Source organism: Cibotium barometz, chromosome 46 (assembly GCF_041138505.1).
Source record: "Cibotium barometz isolate CiBa-2024 chromosome 46, ASM4113850v1, whole genome shotgun sequence".
Lineage (NCBI taxonomy): Eukaryota > Viridiplantae > Streptophyta > Polypodiopsida > Cyatheales > Cibotiaceae > Cibotium > Cibotium barometz.
The window spans coordinates 7,846,052-7,862,704 of record NC_141091.1 but is presented as its reverse complement, the minus strand read 5'-3'; the positions used below and the strand labels follow the sequence as shown (position 1 = coordinate 7,862,704).

The 16,653-nt window shown below is 45.4% G+C and overlaps 1 protein-coding gene across 1 annotated transcript in view; it reads left to right on the top strand.

Annotated features, from left to right (window-relative positions):
* Positions 1–1,193: 1,193 nt before the first annotated feature.
* The window catches only part of HDA14 (histone deacetylase 14), a 99,576-nt gene continuing 84,116 nt past the window's right edge, over positions 1,194–16,653 (top strand). The window contains 2 exon segments of the mRNA XM_086783691.1: positions 1,194–1,267; positions 1,463–1,551. The gene's annotated coding sequence lies outside the window, so the exon portion shown is untranslated.

The window sequence follows — 16,653 nt, the reverse complement described above, 5'->3', positions numbered from 1 at the left end:
CCCACCACTGATCCTTCCTGCTGCCATCGCACTGTAGGTGTAGGCGCAACAGAGTCCTATGACCATAAACCTAAGCTAACTATTAAAGTTGCTACTCCATTACATCATATGAACAGTTTGTCTCATGGGAGTCTCAAAGGTTGCAATTTAATTTGGGGAATTAAATTCATTCATTCATTCTCTCTCTCTCTCTCTCTTTCTCTCTCTCTCTCTCTCTCTCTCTCTCTCTCTCTCTCTCTCTCTCATAGGACGAATGAATGAAACAAGGGGAGGATCGTGGCCAATTGCGTCTTATAGTAGTGGTGAAGGAGAGTGGACATGATAGGCAGATATGTAGGCAAGTGTAGGATGAACATAAGAGGCGGTTGAGGGATTGGGGAGGCGCATGTAATGGAGCACCCCTAGCCCACTTCCATAGGAGCTGCCATAGGATATGCTTTAGAAAAAAAGCCAATACCCATTAATTAATGGTGGGTACGAGATATTTGAGCGATAAGTTATAACCATAGAAGATATTTGAGTGAAAAATGTTCAGCTGAGGGTAGCCTAATATGGCACCATTTTTTTTTTTGCATTTCCATTAACTATATTATGTGAGAATAAGAGTGTTTTTTAAGGTTTCATTTTAGTATGTAATGATTAATACTTGAAAAAGTCAATGAAATGATGATCCTCCATATCCTTTCTATTTGCATACATTTACCATATGCTTTCTAGTTGCATGCATTCACCCATATCCTTTCTATTTAAGGTCTCACAATTCTCTATAAAAGGCCTCAAAGAGCTCCGCTTACCCACCATGGAGCTTGGGGCCAACGAGTCGTAACGTTCTCTTCGCGCGTGATGGCCGTCCCAACGCCCTTCTCTAGTTGTTTCTCAGAAATTCTCCGATCGAGCCTAACCTCATTTGGCCCATGGGTTAGCCAACCACCCGACCACTGAATTGGTGGGATTCCTTTATAAAGATTTGACCTCATTCAACGAGTAGGGGGAGGAAGAGAGAGAAAAAGAAGAGGGAGGGGTAGGGGAAACTCATGTACTAAGGTTGTATTAATTAAATACCAAGTGAGTATATACCTACAAAAAGTTATGAATAAGGCACTAGAATATTTTTTTTTGCATTTCCATTAAATACATTAAGCATATCAAAAGTTGTGAATATATATATTACACATCTATGTGTACAATGCTAACAGGTTTACTCACATAAACTATCTTCTCTTCATGGCCTGGGCGGTCGAGAACGCTGTTCGCCTTCGGACCTCAGGTTGTGCTCTCTTTGTCAATCTTCTCTGACAATTGTGTGTTCTGAGAGTCTCATGGGTTTAGTTCCTCCCTGCTCTTCAGACCCCTTGTTTTTTTCCCCGCGAGAGTATTGCAAGTTTGGCAGGCAAAAAGTGGAAGTCAAGACTAGAACACTCTATGCGACTTGCCATTAGTAATCAATGCAAGGGTTAAACAGGTTTTCCAGGCTTCGCATTGTGACAAGGAACTTCAGCCTCCTTGCACCAAGAAGGACCAGATCAAAAACTTTGGTGCTGGTGGAGACGGGTGATGTTCTCTCTCTTGTTTTGTGAGAGATTAATTACATATGCAGGTACCAGGGTTAAAAACTTGGACCTGCACGTCAGTGGAGAGAGGTGATGTTTTCTTACCATCCCAGTAGCTCAAACCAGTGACAAACCAAGAGTGGACATGGAAACAACAGTGATGGAAATGGTAGAGCCGCGATGCTTCAGCAAGCCGTGCAAGAGCAGACGAGGCAGGCTGGCGAGATCATGGAATGGTGAAGGTTGAAGCATGCTGAGCGGATGGTCCCAAAAGCATTTTGAAAACGGCAAATAATAAAAAAACGAAACGGATCCCAACGCCATGTCAAAGGGTTAGTTGAAGATTTTGTGCAAGATTACAACACAATGGGAGAACAAGTGGTGCACCACAATGGCAATTGCACTTGGGATGACAACTTGGTAGGTAGGACGTTATTTATTTTCATGAGTGCACTTGGGATGGCGCTCCTAATTTTCATGTAGTATTGTAGCCTTTTCGAACTTGACAACCAACACTTCCAATGTTTGTTGCGGGGCCGTAAAAGGTTGGTTGGCAAGTTGGGATGCAAATGTCACAAAACATGCTTTGGGAAGGTGTCGTGGATGAGTTTTGGGCATCATAGCAAATGTCGACTTGTATTGTAATGTGGCCAAGCTTTCTATTCTGTGCGCCCAAAACCTTAGTAGAGGTTTAAATCATTAAAAAGGCCTGTTTTCTCTTCATCGCTACACTAGAAGGCATTAATTTTCAATTTTCGCCATTCTCAACCCTTTGCAATGAATTTTTGTACATTGCACATGCATCCGTACATTTGTCAGCCGCCGTTCAGTCTGTATAGGTCGTACTCACCTCTGTACAACACTTTGTACTGTTATACTACATTTTGATGTCATTATTTGTACTTTTTGTATTGGTTGTACGGTGTGTTTATGATTTTTTTACTTGTTGTACCGGCGTGTGTACTTGCTGTACCTCATTTGCACCGGCTGAATATGCTATTTTTCTGTTGTAATGGCTGAACTACTTCGGCTGTCACATTGTAGCATAGTAGGATGCTTTTGCATACTTCCATATCTTTGTAGAATTTTTCTCAGCAACAATGCCTTGACAATCAGAGTGGCATCGCCATCGCCAAGAATCCTGTGTTTCATGCTCGTACGAAATACATTGAGATTCAGTATCACTATGTTCGTGAACGGGTTCTTGCTGGAGATTTGCGTTTGGAGTATTGTCCTTCCGCGGAAAATGCTGCAGGTTTGTTTACCAAGACGGTTTCTCAGGCTTCCTTGGCTCCTCATCTTCGGATTCTCAGAGTTTGTTCAGCATCTGGTGCTGAGAGGGGGTATTAGCACATTCATCCCCAAATTCTGCTCTTTTATGGTGCCCATTTGGTCCCTTTTGCATGGCCCTTGCTTGTGGGCTGGCCACCCCTTTTTCTAGTATTGTTCTGGGATTTTTCCTAGCCTTTCTGGCATTTTCCAGTCGGCCTTGTCCAGTAGCTCCAGTCGGCCTGTTTTGCAGCTCCAGTCGGCCTGCTTCCCCCTACTATAAATAGTGGGTGCTGCCCTCTCATTTCTTATTCAGTCTTGTACATATTTTGCTCCCTCACTTATGAGACTTGTAGTGTCTCTTGCTTGGGACTGTTTTGCTTCAGTATATTCAGCATAGTTTTCTCCATATTTCTCTCTCTCTCTCTCTCTCTCTCTCTCTCTTGCACTCTCTGTTCAACACATTCTAGTGCCACTTTGCTTCCGCTCTGTGCACTCTTTCAGGTCAAGTCTCTGAGCCTTAGAGGTCCGTTAGATGTCAGTCCTCTTAACCCACTTGGAGAAAGCATCATACAGGAGCATGTAGGTGTCTGCCATAGCCTTAGTTGCATGAGTAGGCATTGTTAGGTCATTTCACATAGAAGGGGCCAGCCCCAAGGCAGCCCAACATGTGCTAGCCTTGCAAAGGACATCCAAGCCCTTGCCATGTAGTCGGCCAGTCCTTGTGGCTTAGGCCATGCAGTCGGCCAGCCTATGAGGCTTAGTCGGCCAGCCTATGAGGCTTAGGGGACTAGTCGGCCAGCACCTGACCAGCCCCACAAGCAGCCGACTGGACATCTTACTAGTCGTGGGAACAATTACAGCAGCCGACTGGCAATTATAGCAGCCGACTGAGCATTAAAGGCAGTCGTGGGATTTTACATCAGCCGACAGCCCTCTTAAGGCAGCCGAGTGCAGCCAGGAGGCAATATAAAAGCATATCCTCAGTCCCACATCATTCATTCAGGTATTCAGCATAAAGTGCAGAAGCAAGTCAGGATCCAGTTGACTCCAAGCTATAAGGAAGCTCCTCTTCACATACAGCCAGCATATGTGCAGTCCAACTACTACCTGGACTTGCATCAGTGGCCAAAAGAGTCCTCAGCAGAGCCTCGGATTAGGTGGATACTCAGCCGGCGTACGGTCTTCCTCATCCTTGCGTTGGGCGTTCATATTGCTTGTTTCTTAAGCATTGTACAACATTCTCCAAAGAATAATATAAGCAAATACTCCTGCATGCAGGGGGGACCCCTTCAGTGGGTATTAGGATCCAATACTGTGTCGTCTTCTACATTCTCATTCTCTTCTCTCTCTCTTTCTCTATTCTCTGATTTGGATGCTAAAGATTCTCACCACATAAAGGTATAAAGAAGGCCCTGTTGTGCGTTATCACGATCAAGCACATGCATGTAACATTTCTTGCACAGCATTAAATGCTAACCAAAAAGCAGTATTTTGTCCAAACCAAACAGGCTGACAACATTAGGGAACCCACTAGCAGCATATATATAAGCAAGCGCTTGGTATTAGGCCAAAATCATCAAGCATCAAATCAAAATTCAGTCTTATGTCCTTTTGCATGGCGGCTACTGTCAAAGATGGTGGCGCGTGTGGCGGTTAGTTGAAGATAAGCAGAGACAAGTTTGGGTGGATGATCGGCGAATGGAGGAGCTATTTAGAGACGGGCTAGGGTGGCTAAGATGTAGCCAGTGGTGTGCTGCAGGTGGGTGCAGTTGGAGTACAGGTGGAGCAACACTAGGCAATCATGGATGCTGTTGCTATTGATGCCCTTGCTCAAGATGGGCAGGCTGTCAGCGGAAAGCAAAGAGCTTTATGAAGGAGCCGGGTTGCAGAGCGACTTTGCGAGCAAAGTAAAGATGCGAGGCAACGTTGTGGTCCTACTGGTAGCATATGCGCAGCCCTACAGCTATCCCGAACTTGCATAAGTTGCCCAGAAAGTCTTCTACAGTGCCCTTGTATTAGTGGATTCACAGCCGACGTACGAGCTTAGTCGTCCTTGCATTGGGCAGTCATAATTCTTGTTCTTAAGCATTGTACAAAAGTTCTCCAAAGAAGTAATATAAGCAAATACTCTTGCTTGAGAGGTGGGGGGGGTGAGGGCAAAAGGACGAAAGAACCAGATGTACGAGAGATTAGAGCAAAACCACACAACATGAAATATGTGTGTGAATCTATATATAATGGTGAGTGCAAATATGTACAAGAGCCCTCTAATGTGAGGTGACTGAGAGTAGAAAGACCAGTGCAGAAGTAGAGATGATGTCGGGGCTGAAGCACGGTCGGTGACGAAGGCTCGCGTCAATGCGAGGCAAAGCACTCTGAGAGGTGGTCGGTGTCGAAAGCTGGCGTCGGTGGAAGCAGAGGCACTCCGAGGTGGTAGTGGTAGTGGAAGATGAGGTGATGCAAGCTTTGGTGACAAGGGTGCTGCTGTACTTGAGGTGGTAGATAAAGAGCAGAGAGGGCTGCCGTCCCGAGTGGTGGTGGTGCAAGCTCTGATGACAAGGGTGCTGCAAGACGTGAAGGGTGCAGGCTCTGATGACAAGGGTGCTGCGTACCTGAAGGGTGCTGAAGAGCAGAGAGGGCTGCCGTCCCAAGTGGTGCAAGCTCTGGTGACATGGGTGCTGTGTTCCTAAAGGGTGGAGGCTCTGGTGACAAGGGTGCTGCGTACCTGAGCGGTGAGGAGCAGAGAGGGCTGATGTCCCGAGTGGTGCAAGCACTGGTGGCACGGGTGCTGCGTACTTGATGTGGAAAGGAGCAGAGAGGGCTGCAGTCGTGAGTGGTGCAAGCTTTGGTGACATGGGTGCTGCGTACTTGATGTGATGTCGATGGTGAAGCTAAGCAGAGAGTGGGCTGCCGTCCCCATGGTATGATGTAGCAGAGAGTGGGCTGCTGTCCCGATGGTGAGAGCTGAGGCAAAAACGCTGAAGTGCTCTATATATAGCAGAGGGGGCTGCTGTCCCATGAGCTGTGGTAAAACGCAGATGTGCTGATGTAAGCAATTTTGATCTGCTGATGTAAGCCCTGAAGCAAGTGCTGGTGAGAGGCTGAGGTAAACGCTGATGTAAGCCCTGATGTAAGCGCTAATGTCTGCTGATGTAAAACGCAGATGAAGTGCTGATGTAGGCGCTGATGTATGCTGATGCAAAACGCAGATGACAGTGTTGATGTAAGCCTGATGTAAGTGCCGATGTAAGCCTGATGTAAGGCTGATGTAAGCCTCATGTAAGGTGGCCTGTATCAGCAGATGTAAACGCTGACGTCAACCCTGATGTAGGCGGCCTGTACCAGCAGATGTAAATGCTGATGATAGCATAAGTAAAACGCTGATGACCAGATGTAAAATGCTGATGACAGCAGATGTAAGACACTGGTGATAGCAGAGAGGGCTGCTGTCCTACGGTGGCCTGTAACAGAGTGTGGGCTGCTGTCCCGGGTAGTAGCCAGATGACAAATGCTGAGGTGCTGTCCCGTTAGGCGGAGATGGTGGTGTAAAGCCCGACAGAAGCAGCAGAGAGTGGTATTGGATATGAGCAATGAAGTGGTACATGGATGATGAATGATAGGCAAGGCTATATATACTGAGGGGGGGTGCCCTAAAGGCTGTAGGCCAGCAGCCAAGACAAAAAACCCCAAATAAAACATAAAATACCCAGAAAAATCCCTTTTTAGGGCTGGGAAAAATACTATTTTCTCGCCTGGGGGGGGGGGGGGTGTCGTGGCACTATTTGGGACCCAATACTGTGTTTTCTACATTCTCTTCTCACTCTCTCTACTCAATGAAAGGATGCTAAAGAAGAAGGCTTTGTTGAGTGTTACCACGGTCAACCTCAGTGCATGTAACATTGGTGTTAGAGCATTAGGTTGGTGACCCAACTCGGCTACCTAAAGAAGTGAGAGCATCCAGTGGATGGTAATACTACGATCAAGAAAAACCACCCAGGCCTCCACCATGTCGGGAGAGACATCTCAGCAAGAAGAAAGCCGGCAGGAAGTTGTGGAGGTACAAAGCCTCCAAAGCGACACACCCAAAGAAAATACGCTTCCGCCAAGCATAGAAGAGCTCCTCAAGATCATGATGGAGCAAATCAATTCATTGAAGATGCAGCTTGCAGCAGAAAAAGAGAAGCCCAAAGAAGGTTTCTCAAATTTGGCAAAAATGTTCTTCGGTCTAGAGGATCAAAGAAGAAAAGACATGGAGAAGCAAGAAGAAAGAAGAAAAGATGAAGAAGAAACAAAGAAAGAAGAAACGTGATGTGCGGAGGAACAAAGGGATAAGGAAGCCACACGCAAGTATGAGGAAGACCAGCGCCGTCGAGAGAAGAAGCCGACTAGCATACCAACAAAAGCTCAACTGGGAGGCAATGCAACTCCAATATCAGCAGACGATGGCACATATTCTGGCATGCTTCCCGAGTATCTGTCATCCTCCACCACCCCAACCACCACCACCATCCGGGGTGTATCGGAAGAATACAAGTTGAAACAATTCATTAGAGGTTTAGATACAAACATTAGGTACCTAGTTAGAAATTTTCAACCTCAGACTTATGCACAGGCACTGACCCTTGCTTAGAATCAAGAATTGATGTTGAACGGGGGTAAGCCCAAGTAGATACAGTCTAGTCCTAAGTTTCAGCAGTCACCTACCCAATAGTCATCCAACCAAGGTAAGGGGGCTCAGAACAACAAAGTCCAAAAGAACCAAAAGAAAAATTCTTAGGGTCATTCGGGCAATATGAAAGTTTCCATGCCCAAGAAATCACTTGACGAAAAATCTAAGGAGGGCATCATTGGAGATTACGTCTAGCTGGATGAACAAACATGGTACAAGGCAGAGAACTGTTGTTTCCTCTGTCACACTGTGGACATGGGAAGAAGGATTGCACTAAGTGGTAGGCTGAAAAGTCAGTAGCTATGCATGCATACATAGAGCTACTTTACTCTAGATGTATGTATAGCTTTATGCATACATAGAGCTACTTTACTTTAGATGTAATAACTATATTTGTTATGATATAGAATATGTGGCCATGGGATAATCCTAGTAGAAATACTACACATTACCCTGTTGCCAGCTTTGAATCCGGTGCCACCAGTGGTATTTGATGATAAGCAGGAGGGTGAGGCTAAGGGACAGAAGAAGGCTCTCATATGTGCCTATAGCACCATGAAGGGACAACAGTTCATTGTCCTCTTCTTCGACATGGGCAGCTCGGAGGATGCCATCTCTCCGCAATTGGCAAACAAAATGAATTGTACCTTGGTTCCTTATCATTTAGATGTGGACGGGTCTACACCTGGTCTACGTACACATATCACTCAAACAGCTCAGTAGTTTGAGTTTCAGGTTTAGAAGGCAACATTCTAGTGGGATTTCATCGTCTCCCCTCTGTTAGGGTGTGACGTGATCCTCGAGATCCAGTGGTTTAGACAATGTGGTTTAGACAATATGCACCCATTCTTGATTGGAGACCGGATACTTTTACCATTGTTGAAGGTTTTCTTGAGCCCATCATGATTCTCAGGGATTAGAGCATTCCTGGAATACCACTCATTTCCCACATTCAGGCCCAATGAGCCAAAAGAAAAGGAGTAGAGTGTGCGTTGATTTATATCCGCTCTTAGTCTAATGCTGTTCAGACAACACACGCATTGGAGTAGAGGATGGTTGGTCTTGTGTCTCAATACAATGACATTATGTTGCAAGATGATCTCCCACACCTAGTAGACTTGAGGACCATCGCATAGAGTTGGTTCGTGGTTCAGAGCCTCCTGGTAGCAAGTTCCCCTACCGCCTTTCTAAGGCATTGGAGGGTGAGTTGGAGGAGCAGTTATCCCAGCTACTCTGGGTTGGATTTATCCAACTTTCCTCCTCCCCATTTGCCGCTCCCATCTTGTTTGTACAAAAGAAGGATAAGACCGCACGCTTATGTGTGGATTATAGGATGCTAAACAAGCTAATAGTTAAGAATAGATTATAGAGTACATCCTAGAGCGACTCAATGGTGCTAAATTTTTCTGTAAGGTAGATCTTATGAGTGGCTACCATCAAGTTTGGATCTTTGAGGCCGAAATTTCAAAAACTGCCTTCAAGGACTGAGTGAGGCTACTATGAGGTGGTGCCTTTTGGACTCACCATGCACGAGATGATGTCTTGGGTTTTTTAGGATCTCATTGGCAAATGTGTCTTCATCTTTTTAGATGATATCCTTATCTTCTCAGGGATTGCAAAGTAGCATGAGCAAGATGTGGAAAAAGTTTTACAACTCTTGCAGGTCAATGAGTTGTTTATCAATGCCAAGAAGAGTGAGTTTGGAGCAATGGAAATACATTACCTTGGATATATCATCAGCTCATTAGGTATTAGTCTCGACCGTGAAAAGGTATAGGCCATACTCAGTTGGGAGATTCCCAAGACAGCCTAGGAAATCCGGTCATTTGTGGGTCTTTGTCAGCCCTACAATACACATATGGACAAGTTTTTTGACCTTGTAGCACCTCTCACAGACTTGCACAAGAGCGGGAAGACTCCTCGCCAAAAAGTGGCGGGCAAGGCTGTAACATGCAGCGGAAGTATTCGTAATTGAGGATCCTGTCACACATAATGCTGAAAATGCAAGGTGATCTACAGGGCTGAATGCTATAGATGCTGCATTTTGCTGAACGAAGGCTGAATGCTCAAGCGTTGATGCTTCTATATGCTGATGGATGAATCGCTGATGGCTGATAGGCTGAATTCTCCAATCGCTTATGCACCTTGGGTTGAAGGCTCCAAGCATTGAGGGCTTCCAGGCTGAATATGATATGAATGATGGAATGGTGAAATGCTCAACTATTTATATGGACTCTAGATGCGGGTCAGTTGGCTGAAGGGCTGGCCGATTGCATCTTGTCTTGGATAAATGGAGAAATAATGTAAAAATGCCAATTAAATGCTATAAATTATGGAAAAAATATTGGATAAATTCTAATAAATGCTAGATGTTATCTAAAGGCTTCTGCAATGGTTTAGATGGCCTATATGCATAAATGCACACATGTCCTAATGCAAACTCTAAGGCTTCTACTGACTCTACATGCATGAATGCATCTCTTCAAGTGGGTTAAGGGACTTGGACTGACCAACTGACTGTCTAAGATTGAGGAATGATCTATGTAGCTTGTGCCTGACTTATCCTGGACTGAGGATTACAATGGGGTCACGGCGTACAATAAATATCATCCTAAAGGGTGCTAATACTGTACAATGTTGCATTGATGATGATGAGCCATCTTGTCACCATGCACTACAGTGCAGAGTGCATGTGACATTCCCTCCTGCTTAGCTTGGCGGTAGGTTCATGGCTTCCAAGTAGTCCGCCAACAACTGGGGGTACTCCTGAAAGAACTCCTCGTCTAGCCAAACGGCTTCGTGGGTACTTCGATCTCGGAACTTCGTATAGAACTGACGTATTCGTTGACCGGAGCCATGCTTCCAACGATGAAGAAGGATCTACTCAGGCTCGATGACTTCCGCTTCGTCTACCACGTCTGGTTGCTGTTCATCTGAAACATCAAAAACTTCTGGTCCCACATATGGTTTTAGCCAAGAAACATGAAAAACATCATGCATTGTCCAACTGCTAGGCAACTTCAACTTCAGGGAGACATCGCTTATCTTTTCAACTATCGGGAAAGGTCCAAAACTACGGAATGAAAGCTTGGGACAACGTTTGCCCACTTGTTTCAATCTCTGTTTCATGATGCACAGATAGACCCAATCCCCTTCCTTGAAGTGGACATCTCGTCTAGACTTATTTGCTTGTCTGCTATAAGCTTCCTGTGCTTTGGTTAAGCGGTCCTTAACTGACTCAATGATTTCGGAAAATGTTCCGTCGTTTTATTAGCCTCAAGAGATGGGACACCAATCTCGTCAAAAGAGAAGAGAAACGGCGACCAAAGGATGCTTCATACAGAGTCCGTCTGACATTGGATGAATGAGTATCGTTCAAGATGGCTTGGACCAATGGAAGATAATGTTCCCGTTTGGACTGCTGGTCATGATAATGCTGGTCATGATAATATGACTTGAGAACATCAAAGGCCAATTGGTTATAGATTTCTGTTTGGCTGTCTGTCTGGGGATGAAATGCACTAGACAACTATAACTTAGTTCCAAAGTTTTCGAATAATGCCCTCCAAAAATGGGAGGTAAACTTGGAATCTCTGTTTGAGGTGATGGTGCTAGGCAAACGACAAATGAGGTACCAATGTTTGAGAAAAAGACAGGCTACGTCCTCAGCTGTGGCCGTATGCTTGCATGGGATGAGCATGCAGAACTTACTGAAGCGATCCACAATGGTGAAACAATGAGTGTTACGAGATCCGGTGGATGCTGGTAGAGGTCCTACAAAGTCCATAGATATGTCGATGAAAGGTCCATCAGGGATAGGCAAAGGTTGAAGTAACCCAGCCTTATTTGTATGTGGAACCTTAACTTTTTGACAAATCTTATAGGCTTGAACATGTGAATATACATCACGCCTCATTTTTGTCCAATAAAAGGACTGTTCTAATTTCTCAAGGATAGTGTTGATACCTCTATGTCGTCCAACTAAGGAGTCATGGGTATCATGGAGAAGAGCTGATCGCTTTTCCTGAATGACACAGAGACGGTTCTTGAAGAACAACCAACCGTTCTGCACTGAATAATGGCCAGGCTCAGAAGTGAGGGCCAAATTGTACTGAGTACCAAACTCAAGGGAGTCGACATACTGGTCTTTCATGCTATCTAAGTCCTTCCCCGTGATTTCGAGAATGGTAGACTCCTGCACTGCATTGCTTGGATGCTGGCCTTTCGACTAAGAGTATCTGCAACTGGGTTATGCTTACTAGGGATGTACTTGATCATTTCTCCAAATTGTTGGAAGACTTGACTCCACATGGCTTGCCAATCACTCCACTGGACACCTGGCATGGTCGGGAGCCACTTAAGTGCTTGGTGGTCTATGGTGATTGTGAAAATGCGTCCATAAGAAACAAGTTTCAAATGTTTGAGTACTGATTGTTGTTCTAGCTTGCCCTTGAAAGTCTTGGAAAGACGATAGGGAAACTTGCTAGGAGGTTCTATCCTAGGGACCAAATTGATATGATAATCCTTAGGACGAGATGGAGGGAGACTGGGCGGAAGATCGTTCCTAGGGCCTAAGCATAATGTCTTGATGTCTGGACAGGAGGTTTGCTAACTGTGGGATTGAAGATGAGATAGGTGCTACCCATGAGGTAGAGGTTGTCTGAGCATGAACATAAAGTAGTGCCCCTTCCGCTCCCTTGCAGATAGCTTGTCGGGCCTGGAGCATAGTAATATAAAAATCCGTTTTGCCCTTTCGAAATGGCACGAAACGTTTCTAGCACGAAACGTTTCGAAACAAAATGAAACCTGCCCATCGAAACGGTGTTTCGCCCAAATGTAAAGTGAGATAAAAAAAACAGGCGGGGGGTTTTTTTTTGCAAATGTGATTTTTGCCGTCATTTCCGTCCTTGTTTGCTGACCATTTGCCACTTGACGCATCCAACACTTCTTCTCGGCCGCAACCTGTTGCTCTGCCTCTTCTCCTTGTCCACTCCTCCTTTTCGCTCCTTCACTCCTCCTCCATGCCTCCTCTTCCTCTTCCCTTTTCCTCTTTCTCTCTTCTCCTCCACGGTCCACCCCTCCTCTTCCCTCCTCCTCTTTCTCTCCTTTTCTTGTCTTCCAATTTTCTCTCCTTTTCTTCTCACCTCCTTCTCTTTTCTTCTCACCTCCCTCTTCCCTTCCAACTTGTTTCTTTTCTCCTTTCTTTCTCTCCTTTTCTTGCCTAAATTTTGAAAATACCAAAAAACATACTCCCAAATTCATGAATTTCATACCCACTAGTTCCAAAACATGCATCTTCATCTTTCTGTTGGCTATGTTATAAATTTGATATGTGTATATAAGGAGTGTCATTTCGAAACCTTTGCGTTTCATCCAAAACAGACGAAACAAAGCCTTCGAAACGACGAAACAACGAAACGAACGAAACGTTTCATGTTACTATGGCTTGGAGGTGCGAAATCAATGGGATGCCAAGAATGCTTCTATCCCCACGAAGTCTGATGGGATCAGGAAAACCTTTACAGATAGTAAAAGTGTCCTGCTCCCAATTGGGAATAGGCTCATATTGATGAAACCACTGGATTCCTAAGATCATGTCACACCCCAAAAGAGGCGAGACAATGAAATCTTGTTGGAATGAGGCCTTTTGAACTTCAAAGGCAAACTGCTGTGCCTTCTGAGGTATGTGGGTGCGAAGACCAGGTGTGAACCCGTCCACATCCAAATGATATGGCACTAATGTGCAACTCATCAGCCAACTGGGGAGAGAAGGCGTTCTCAGAATTGTCCATGTCAAATAGGACTACAAACTGCTGGCCCTTGGCAGAGCCATAAGCTCGGATGAGGCTTTTCTGTGCAGCATCGCTCTCCCCCTTGTGCTTAGCATCAAATACCACGGATGGCATAGGATGCATAGAAGGTAAAAGTTGAACTGCATTTGTGGTAGTAGGCGAGGCTGGAGGAGCTGGAGATGCTGGGCAGAAGAAGCTTTGGAGGCTTGCTCCGCTTGCCATTTGTAGCAATCCTTCTTACCATGCCCTATGGTATGACAGAAAAAGCATTTGTTTTTTGATTGGTATTTCCTTTGCTACTCTGGAGGAAGATAACCTCCAGTGATGCCTGCTTTAGCCTTTTCCTCAGGGGTTTTCTTAGGTTTAGATTCTTTATCCTTCTTACCCTCTGAACTAGAGCTATTACTGCCATCCTTCTTAGCATCTTTAGAAGATGCATTATGTCATGGCCCTGTGAAAATGGAAGAGTACAAGTGTGGGCATGGTGGTTGCAGAGTCAGAATATTTTATGATTCACATGGGGGGTGCCCGGACAGAGTTTAAGATGTGTGGACATCCCTAGGTGTGAAGGGGGGAACTAGAAACATTAAACTTTAATGTTTATTAAAGTTTGCCCCTAGGCCTTAGTGGCCCTAGGGAACTTATTAAAGTTTGGGGCCCTAGGGATTATTTTGGGGAGGAGTGTTTCTCTCTCCTCTCTCTCTCTCTTCCCTTTTTGGGAGTCGTGGAGCAAAAGTGGAAGAGCCTTCATGCGCATGTTCACAAGCGTGGAAAAGCACAAGAGAAGGGAGGCGGCTGCTGTTTTTCTGTGTACTGCTGCTGTTTTTCTTCTGCATGAACAGTTGCACTTCCCACGTGTGCAGTCCGTACAGTGCAAGTACAGGCGGCTGCTGAATTCTGCTGCAAGCGTTGTGTTCCCTCTGCTGGATACTCTGCGCACAGGCCCTGTACAGGCTGTACCAGCAAGTACACAGCCCGTATCATACTGTACGACTGTCGTACAGTGTACGGACAGTCAGGTACAGCAAGTACAACTGTTGTAGGCGGCGGTAACAGGTGCTGGACAGGACTGTGTACTCAGATTCAGGCAGGTACAAGAGTGGACAGCGGACTGTGTGTGCAAGTACAACTCTTGGCACGTATCCCGAGGTGGTACAGACGGGTACAATGCTGATTTTCAGATCTGTATTTTCAAGGACAGCATAAGAGTGAACATCAGGAGGAGGATACAGGCAAGTACAAGCACATGTGTGAAGCAGGGTTGTGTGCAAGTACAGATTGGTGCTGTTGCTTCCTCCAGTGCTGTTTCACGAGCTGAATTTGGTAAGCTCCGTTTCTGTTCATCTATCTCTCTTTCTACTGCTTGATGTTTGTTGCAGATATGTGTTATCTGGCCCCTTGTGAGAGGAGGGGTATGGCAGATTGACAAGGGTTGAGACAGAGTTTGGACAGCACATGTATGTTTGAGCTGAGATGATGTATCACGCGCTTGAGTTATGCCAGATGTATGCCCATGGCTGGCCTGCTTAGTGATCTTGGCTGATCAGAGGGAGGCACAGTGTGTTCTTTGGAGACACAGATCTGTGTGCATAGATCCTCTGTGCTGAGAAGGATTTGTGGGCCGTCAGATTGGATATACAGGTGTAAACTCTTGGCTGATCTTTGTGTTGTACTCAGCCATTCATATTATTTTAATTGAATAAAGAAATACCGCAAGGGGCGCCAAGCTTTGGGGCCAACAGGTGTCGCTGTGTTTTCAGATTTGGGCACTCTAGCTCCAATCTGCTTTGTTTCACATCTAGACTACAAGTGGACGGGTGATTGCTTCTACCGCACTCTGGTTTTCTATCAGAGGCTGGTTTCAAGGTTCCGTTGCCGGGACCAATCATCAACTTTCTGAAGGGGGTGAGCTCGTGGTTGCTTTGAAGAAAGCCATCGCTGAAAATTCAGCAATCATGTCTGATACAGAGGAAGAGTACTTCTATCATGAAGAAGAAGAGCAAGAGACTTCTCCTGAAAGAGATGTATCTGAGGATATTTTTGCAGGAGAACAGGCTGCAGATGTTGAGCCTTATGAGGATGTAACACAGCCAGAAGATGTGCATGGTAAAGAGGATGATGATGCTCGGTTCAAAGATCGCTTGGCTAGTGTTATGGATACTTTTATGCAGCTCACTCAGAGCGAGAGATTTGCTGAATTTTTGAGATCTCGCACAGAGCCCCGCACAGAGCCCCAGAAAAAGAAGGTTCGTTCGAAGAATCTTCCACAGGGTCATAGTGGTGCCATCCCATTGGAACCATCTTTTGGCCAGTTTCCGAATATGCAGCATGCTTATGGAGCAAACTCTCAGAGTTCCTTCTATGGACAGCCACCTATTCCTCAGCAGAATATGCATCCAGGTTATTTTGGTGGTGGCTCGGTGTTTCAATCCATGACTGGGGGTTACCCTCAGGGAGGCATGGGTATGTATGGGCCTTTTGGAGCCAATTTTCAGCCTGGCATGCATGGGAATATGTATGGTGGTATGCAGTCCGGTATGGCTGGAAATATGTTTGCAGGCATGCAACCTGGGATGCAAGGCAATATGTTTGGTGGCATGCAGCCAGGTATGCATAATGGAATGTATGGAAACATGGCTGGAATGTATGGTATGCCTGGCATGGGAATGGGAAATGTTGACCCAATGATGGGTATGAATGTTGGGGGCAGCAATCTTACGAAACCACTTCCATATGATAATCTAACGCCTATGGGAAAGGCGAAGGATTACAAGGAAGGGGGAGTTGTAGTGAAGTTTGACACCTTCAGTGGGGCCAAGGATAAATTGAAGGCACTTACCTTTTTACAGCAGTTTGATGCTGCTTTTTCTGGTGGGAATTATACAGAGTCCTCAAAGGTGAGGAAAGCTGCCACTTTTCTCAAGGGCAATGCTTTGCAGTGGTGGTCTACTCTTCTTTTGCAGGGCATAGCACCCACCACATGGGTCCAATTCAAACAGGTTTTCTCTTCCGTATGGCTCACATCTACATTTGAGGTGGATGTTATGACAGCATGGCACAAGCTGGATGCTTCAAAGTGTGATAGTTTGGAGGATTATAACAAGAAGTTTTGGGAAGCTTTACTCCCAGTGACTTCTTATCGTGCCGTGCCATTGTCTGAGCAAGTAGAGAAGTATTGTTGTGGGCTGCCCAAGGAGGTACGAGATTATTGTATAAAGACGAGTAACGAACATGTCACAGATGATTGAAAATGCTATGACAGCTAATGCGTTACTCACAGGTGGTTCATCTGGGTTCAAAGGAAGTAAAAAATTGAGCAAGAAAGTTGAAAAATTTGGGCATGCTTCTCGTGATGCTAAAGGGTCTACAG